Genomic DNA, 8,098 nt, shown 5'->3' with positions numbered 1-8,098 from the left:
AAAACGCATAAAGCAAAAGTGTAGAGTAGCCATAACTTTTAATGGTAAAAAACACAAACGTTTTCGGGCATCTCCCTTCATCAGGTGGTACAGATAAAAAATATAGCGAGTAAAATACACTCAATGCGGACGTAGTATTAATATTACATATATATATATATATATATATATATATATATATATATATATATATACACAAACAACTTCAATAGATTTTAAGTACAATGATTTATTCATAACCTAAATATTTCTGCCACTCCTGTAGCCTTTATCAGGTACAGGTACATATCATATTTATTATATAAATAAATTATTACTGAATATAAATTCTGTTAACCTTTAAAATGTGGGTCCACACTCAGCTTTTTTTGACATTGATTAACGGTACTGTATAAGCATTCATCTTTGACGAGCTGAGGCCATTTTACCTTGTGTATCATGTATCCTTAATTCATTAATGTTGTATACATTCAATACCTCATACAGATGACATCACTACCCCGAAATAACCAAGTGCAAAAGGTGGATTTATTCATGTTGTATACATTTAATGTAGTTACTTGTAAATATCTTGAAAGAAACAATCAAAATGATGCCACTAACAATATTAGCTGCATGATACTGACAACAGAGGGCAGCAGACTGCATTTCAGCTGCACTTCCTAATTTCATATTTCAATATGAACCCTTAATGAACAATATTTTGCAAACCTACCTGTATGATAAATGACGTAGCCTGCAGTTGTCGAGACAGTAATTGTTGAGCTATGTTGAACATACAGTATCATATTTCTAACAGCATATTTTCAGTTTCTAACTAAATTGACATTACAGAATAAATATTATTTCTAGTACTGGTCACATACTTCTACTAAAGTTTGATATATGTACATATGGCCATAATACATTAAAACATACTACCTACTCCTGTGAGCCACTTCTCTCCTTAACTCGCTCTCATTCTTTAATAATTCTACTCTCTTTTCCTTTAAATTGCAACTAAAATCCTCCCTCAAACTTAATAAATCATCCACTTCATTGTCCATTGCTCTCTGCTGCCATGGTGCCCTTACTTATTAATAATTTATTTATTTTCTTTTTTATGTAATTTTTTTTTTGTATTATTCTACTGAACACAGAGGGCCTCTTCTAGTCAGTTTTGTGCTGATTTAACCTCTTTAAATATAGTATAATAAATAAATAAATATGATACTGGATATATACACTGACATTCATGTTGTATGTATTCCACATAAATCCATAGACACATGAAACCCTGGGCAAAAAGAGTTTATATGCGTGATTAAAGGAACATGCACACAACGACACAGCATGGTATGCCATCAAATGAACATACTGCAACATGTGGGTATTAACGAAAGGAAGGATTCGTTTTGTCGCAAATCCATGGATAATACTATATAAACTCCAAATCAATGTTGATGATAAGCCATGCCTAGACACGGAGGCGGCCGAAACCATCAAAGTGGCTAGTGTACCTCAACAATCGGACATAATTTATATAAGTGTAACATTTCACATACAAAATAATATTTACTTTTTGCAATAAATCTAAAAATGTCAACATTAAAACCAGGAATTGCTGTTTTGTGCTCAGTAAATCTGTCGAAAAAAGACATATTAATCACGAAATCGAAGTCACTGCAAATATTATTAGACCAATTGTAGGTTTACATAACCTGGATAAGAGTTATGCAGAATAAATGTGACAAAAGTCATCTAAAGTTCAAGAAATATCTTAGTTTTTAAGTACTTTATTCAACATTTCCAAAATATCAGACACTATATAGCTGGAATGTTACATATAAAATGCACATAACTACAACAAAATCTGAATATTCTATTAAAATTTTAATATCAGGTTTGTTTTTATTGTATTCACAAATAAAAAAACAACACAAACAATGAATGGATGAATAATAAATACAACAGAAAAAAATACATAAAATAAATTTTACAGCAATACATATACAGTATAGACTATACTCCTAAGTGGGAGCTGTTTGTGCACCGTGGCGGCTGCGTTTCAGTCTCTGAACCTTGAGGTTGGTGTTCAAACCTTCGCTGTGTTTTTCGCTTATGTTCTTAGGCAAGGCACTTTACCTATGTTTGTTTCTCTCCTCCTAGGATTATGTGTACCTGATTCGCTACTAGGAAGAAAAAAACCAGCATGGAAAGGAACTGGCCACCCTGCCACACAATGCCGAGATTTAGTACGATGGGCTAACAGCTCATTCCCCTACATTCAGTAATGAATATGGGACTACCTTTACTTTTAATCCTAATTGTAACAAGAAATGATAAGTGAATAGTGATGAAAATTATATGCCAATATTTTACCTGAATTTTTAATTTTAAAAAAATAAATAAAAAGAATAAATATAAAAATACCAGGTAAGTTTCTGCATGTGAAACTCTATTTCTCAGCTTTGACACCAAATCTTTGTAGTATTAATAGAGCATTTCAAATTTTTAAATCTATTTCCCGCATGACATTCAAACATAATTTCTGATTTACGAGTCAATTCCTTGGGTAGATTAGAGGGGAAATGTTAAACACAAACACTGCTGTTTTACAGTCAACAAGTTATGAAAAAATAACCTCAAATTAATAACAAACATATTAAAAAATTGTTTACAGGTTTAGTAATGAATCACAGCACTAAATTTGAAGAATTGTGGGTTTTGTGTCAAAAATAATACAGAATGACATCATGCATGAAATATTAATTTGTATATATTAAACACTACAAGGTCATGATGATATCATAACATACTCATACAGTATAAGGGCATGATGGTAACATGTCACATCCATATATAGGCATGATGATGTCTGCGCATAATATTGCCCATAGTTCATGTCATGATGATGTCATAACATATCCATATAAGGGCATGATGATAACATATCACATTCATATATAGGCATAATGAAGTCTGTGCAAAATATTGCCCATATTTTATGGTTGTACAGTACTGATCACCGAACGTCCGACATAGATACGTGTGGGCCACGAGAATAATTTGCGAGTGACACGCGTGTGATAAGCTCATGAATAACTAATGACAAAGTGACCTATTTGACATTTGTTTATCCAAGCATTACGGCATTGAGTAAAATGATGATGATGATAATGATGAGGATGATGATGATGATAATAATGATGATGATAATGATACGGTGTCTGATGGTGACAATGATGATGATGATAATGATGAAGGTGATAGTATTGATGTTGACTCTAATTTATAAACACGCTTTAAAAATGACAACATTTACCCTTTTCTTAACAAGGTAACAAAATTCCTCTTGATATGTACAAACACAACCTTAATATACCAAGAGTTTACATGTACAATGAAATAGGGCGAACATTTTATAAAGGACTGAATCACTTAGTGACTATTCTTTATGGCTTTATAGAAATATTCATCAAGACCATTTTGGCAACTAATCAATCATTTGTAGCCTATTATTAAAATAATATGACAAAATAGTTAAGACCAAAGGTCATAAGCTATAATTTTTTGTTGCATGTTTAATAGCAATTGAATAAAGTAAAAGTTTCAAAAGCAAAGTATGTTTTAAAGGCATGAGATTCAAAGGGAAATGGAGGAGGGTAAGCTGGAAGGAATTGGAATATAAGGGGCTAGGATGAAATATGGTATTATAGGAGTAAATAGGAAAGGTGCAAGGTACAAACGAGGTAGGGGGGAAAAATAATAGGTGGGAGAAACGGGCGGATCCAGAGGGGGGTCCACGACGTCCGGACCCCCCTCAATTTTTGAAGTGCCCCTTTTTACCTGATGATAAAACGCAAACTACTGTAAAAATAAATAACTTAAAACATAAGTATTTAAATTTTTAAAAAAAATTGATGATGAATAATCAATTATTCAACGAAAGGAATATATTGACATCTGGTGTTAAGTGCGTCTATTTCAAACAGAGTGCATTTATTTTATTTCTGCCAGGACATCACTTGCCCGATGTCCCCGACGACGATACCATAAAGTGGGCGTGTGGTCGGATGTCGCTCAAAAATGAAGATTGGTCTACTGTATTGTATTACGAGTGTTAAATTATTATTTTCATTATTACTAATAGTTTCCATTGTTATTGATATTGATCTTATTTTTTATCTAAACCCTCTGTACATCTCCGATAAAACTATTTGTTTTACTTCACGTCCTGCCCCTGTTGCTACACCATCCGTGATGCCTTTTTTTTTTCCTGGACCTCCAACAACCTAGCAAAATACTTTGATAAATCATAAGGAAACATGTTTACACAGTTCACACAGTTGAGTGCTTGAGCAAAATCTTGAATTTCCCAAGTGGAACATTTGTCAGGTTTTATAGCAGTGGCTTACCTGGCTCTTGTACATCATCAGGTGTTGCCACCATGCAACATCAGTTGCATGTTAAACATCTTATTTTGATTACCATTCAATGGAATTATATTTCCACATAAAAAATGTGAAATCTAAAACAAAATCATGAAATAAAATAAACAATAATAGTAATAATAATAATAACAATAATAATAACAGCATGTATAATGATAATAATTAATAATTAACAATAATAATAATAATAATAATAATAATAAGGCTCCATAAAAAAAATTATTAGTTTATCACCCGCTCCCTCATCACTTTTGGGAAAAATCAGATTTTTTTTTTTTTTCAATCAAAATATATTTTTATTTCAAACGGTCCTTTTTCCATCTTTTTAACTTGAAAAGCTCAGGGTTTCTTGCAAATATGTTTACTGGTACAACAAAAACATATTTTTTAAATATAAATTTGATTCTATTCTTATGACTTTTTATATATGTGTCCCTAACCATTGATTTACTTGTGATCATCGGTAAAATTGGGGCGGGATTAGCAAAAAAAAAAACAAACAAAAAAAAACTCCCTCCCTCAACAGTTTTTATTCTTTGATAGGGTGATAAACTAATAATTTGTTTATGGGGCCTAATATCACTGAGATTAAAGATAGCATTGAGGGTGGAAATGTTACTGGGTTTGAGATGGCACTGGGGCGCGGATTTACATCATCTGGATTTCACAGGAATCCTAAAAAAAATTCATCTTTTAAATGTTGCTTTTATATACCTAACATGCTTTAATTATAAAACTTAAATCAATCATTTATCTTATAATGTTGCAAAAATTATTTTCTTATATTATTACCTTCTTGTTTTTGCAGAGAAGATGAAATTAAATTATATGACAGGGTCATTTAATACAATCTGTAATTTTTATTTTTTAAATAAAAATGTGGATAAATAAACAAAAATTCTAAAGGAATGTTTCATGAATCACTGGTTGCTTGAAGACTTTAATGTACTGAAATCAATTCAGTACCTCAGATGAATGTTGGGATTGACCCAGATGCATGTTGGGATTGACCCAGAATTGATGAAGGTTAATTTTTTTGTAGCATTTTGGTTGAATGAGAAAGAAATTTGATTGAGGAGGTGGCATTTCATACAAAAACAAAAATTAATTCTATTATATTTATACGGTAATCAAGGATTTTAAAATATGATAGAATTTGAATAGGAGGCATAATTCAAGTGGCAGAACCAAAATTTAAAATTATTGTAGGCCTAATCAAAAGGAGGGGCAGAAAAAGGTGCACATTCCTCATAAATGTCCCTCTTACCAACACAAAGCATGAACAATACAGATCATAAAAATAATACAAAGCAATGCCAATAATAATGAAAAATTAATTTATACTTCACCTTTTAGGTTACACCCAACCACCAACAGACATTTATTTATAGAAAGATGATACAATATTGTAATTGGCATGTCATTTCAGAAATAAAATATATATTTATCGTAATAAATTATAGTACAAGGTTGTAAATAGTGTGTTTTTGTACATACCTTTGCACCACACACTGCATTGGCCTGGAAAGCCATCAATCATTTTGAAAAAGAATTTCTCATATTTTGACAGGCTCTGTAACTTCTTTTAGTTTCTCTAGTTATTCAATCACCTGAAAGGCCACATAAGTTGAAAATGTGTTAAAAACACATACAATCAAAGTATCAAATGCCCAACACCACGAATGACATAAAGCAGTGAAAGCAGTCAATTCCCAGAGGGCGTGCTTCATTATGTAGTTCTGAATTTTTGAATTAATAAGATTTCATAACATAGTCATTGTAAAAGCCAATAACACAGCATATAACTGAACAGGTGGTAGACTCGAGGTTGGTGGAGGTGAAAAATAATAAAGAAAGAAAAAAACAGACCAGGTGAGGTATTCCTCCTGACAATTCGTTTGACAAGCTTTTGCTGGAAATGGCATCCAAAGGTCAAACCATGCAAAAGAAAAAAATAATACAAAAACACCAGTGTTACAGACTGATTGCCTATTTAGTCTCAATAACATCCAATCAGAATTAGGGATTTGTTTCACCATTGCCTTAAATGTAACACACTGGACTACATCCTAGGCTAAGTACTACTAATTACTTCTAAAGGCTTCAACTTGAGCAGGCTTAAGCCTAGCTATGTATCCCTCTCTCTAGTACTAACCTAGTTTGAAGGCCTATGTACTACTAACGAATGCTTTATCCCTACTAAAGCCCCGTTTTATAAACGACACCACCACACACACCTATTAGTTACGTCTGGTAGGTACTACCAGTTCTGAGTACCAGAGTTAGAGCTGGTTAGATGTTTGGAGTAGGCCCTACTGTGCCCAGCGATAGAATTGGTTATACTGTATCATTTAATATACTAGGCCTATACAAAAATTTGTATATTCCTACTTCTCTAAATAAATTTATATTACAATAAATATACCTTTTTTCGACAAATAATAGAATTGATAAATCTGCCTAATAGTCTCTCCTGTCTATTTTCTGTACTACTACACTGTGCGCATGTGCAGCGACTCAGCAGTTAACTCAGTGCGCTCACTGAAGTGCGCTCAGAATAATTATTTAGGTCTCAAATTCACATTGTTTGCAGAGGATTTTTTAAGCACGATATTTTTTAACATCCTACGTCGATTAACTGATTAATCGAGTTCATGGTGAGAATTACTTTAATTAAAAATTTCAAGGATAATTGGAAATTATAGAGGGCAGCAATCATGTTGTTGCAAAAATGTCAGTTCTCGCCATCTCGCCAAATCTTCGTCAAAGAATCTTAACCCGCGTGACAAATATAATAGAGGGCGGCAAACTAAAATTTACCAATATCAGAGCTTTATTTTAAATCACAATTCTGTCAATCACAATTAATCTAATGTCAATCTTTAACGTAAATTTAATTAACTTTTAAAAATCTGCCATGAATCTGTGTTTACATAGATGCGTAGCTAAATAATGGGGGGGGGGGGTGGACGGAGCGATAAACCCGAGTGTAATATTTGAGATTGGGGGAACATGCCTTTAAATACTCCACTACAGAATTCCGTATCTTTTTTTAAGACAAAGCCTATCTTCGTCGGGGAGAAAAAAAATTATATGTAGGTCTATTTTGTACTATTAATAGACTCTAAAATCGATTAAATAAGCATTTGAAACCCCTTTCAAATGCTTATTTAAACTTTCGAAAGGTTTTTAGCGACGCCCGACCACGTCCACTTTTTTCTCGTCGGGGACATCGCCCCCCCCCCCCGTCGAGGACCTTGGAGGCCCCCGTAGCTTATGATATCGCAAAGTATCATTGATCTCATATGGTATAACATATTGTATATAATATGTGCATTGAGGAGTAGATAGCTTATAGGCTCCTCAAGGAAATTCGATAGTAGGAAGTTGTGTCGGTCGCCACTCCTCCCAATACGTTAATAGGTTGAATAACCAGAACTAGCTGATAACAGAATATATCAGTCTGCTGGCCTCTTTAAACCTACAATCAGTGGCGTTTCATTTATTTGATTTTATTTCATTTATTTTTCTCAACATATACAATATACAATACATTGAAACAGTAAAGCAAACCATAACAAATGGCCCATAAACATATTAAAAGAGAGATGAAGACCAAAAAGCGAACTGAGTCAACCATCAATGGTTTCCCTTTAAAAAAAAAA

At 32.8% G+C, this 8,098-nt stretch overlaps 1 long non-coding RNA gene across 3 annotated transcripts in view; it reads right to left on the bottom strand.

Annotated features, from left to right (window-relative positions):
- Window positions 1-7,040, bottom strand: part of LOC117112959 — a 36,995-nt gene extending 29,955 nt beyond the window's left edge. Inside the window, exons 1-3 of one of the 3 annotated variants that reach the window (XR_004446115.1) lie at window positions 6,859-7,040; window positions 5,931-6,043; window positions 4,398-4,510 (exon numbers count right to left, since the gene is read on the bottom strand). This is a non-coding gene — a long non-coding RNA (uncharacterized LOC117112959). The remainder of the gene's footprint in view (window positions 1-4,397; window positions 4,511-5,930; window positions 6,044-6,858) is intronic. The other 2 variants (XR_004446117.1, XR_004446116.1) reach the window with 2 other exon arrangements.
- Window positions 7,041-8,098: the final 1,058 nt, after the last annotated feature.

The sequence above is a fragment of the Anneissia japonica genome, unplaced genomic scaffold (genome assembly GCF_011630105.1).
Source record: "Anneissia japonica isolate Jap-2015-1 unplaced genomic scaffold, ASM1163010v1 scaffold287774_len439945_cov178, whole genome shotgun sequence".
Classification (NCBI taxonomy): Eukaryota; Metazoa; Echinodermata; class Crinoidea; order Comatulida; family Comatulidae; genus Anneissia; species Anneissia japonica.
The sequence above is the reverse complement of the archived record's forward strand: the minus strand, read 5'-3'. Positions and strand labels throughout refer to the sequence as shown.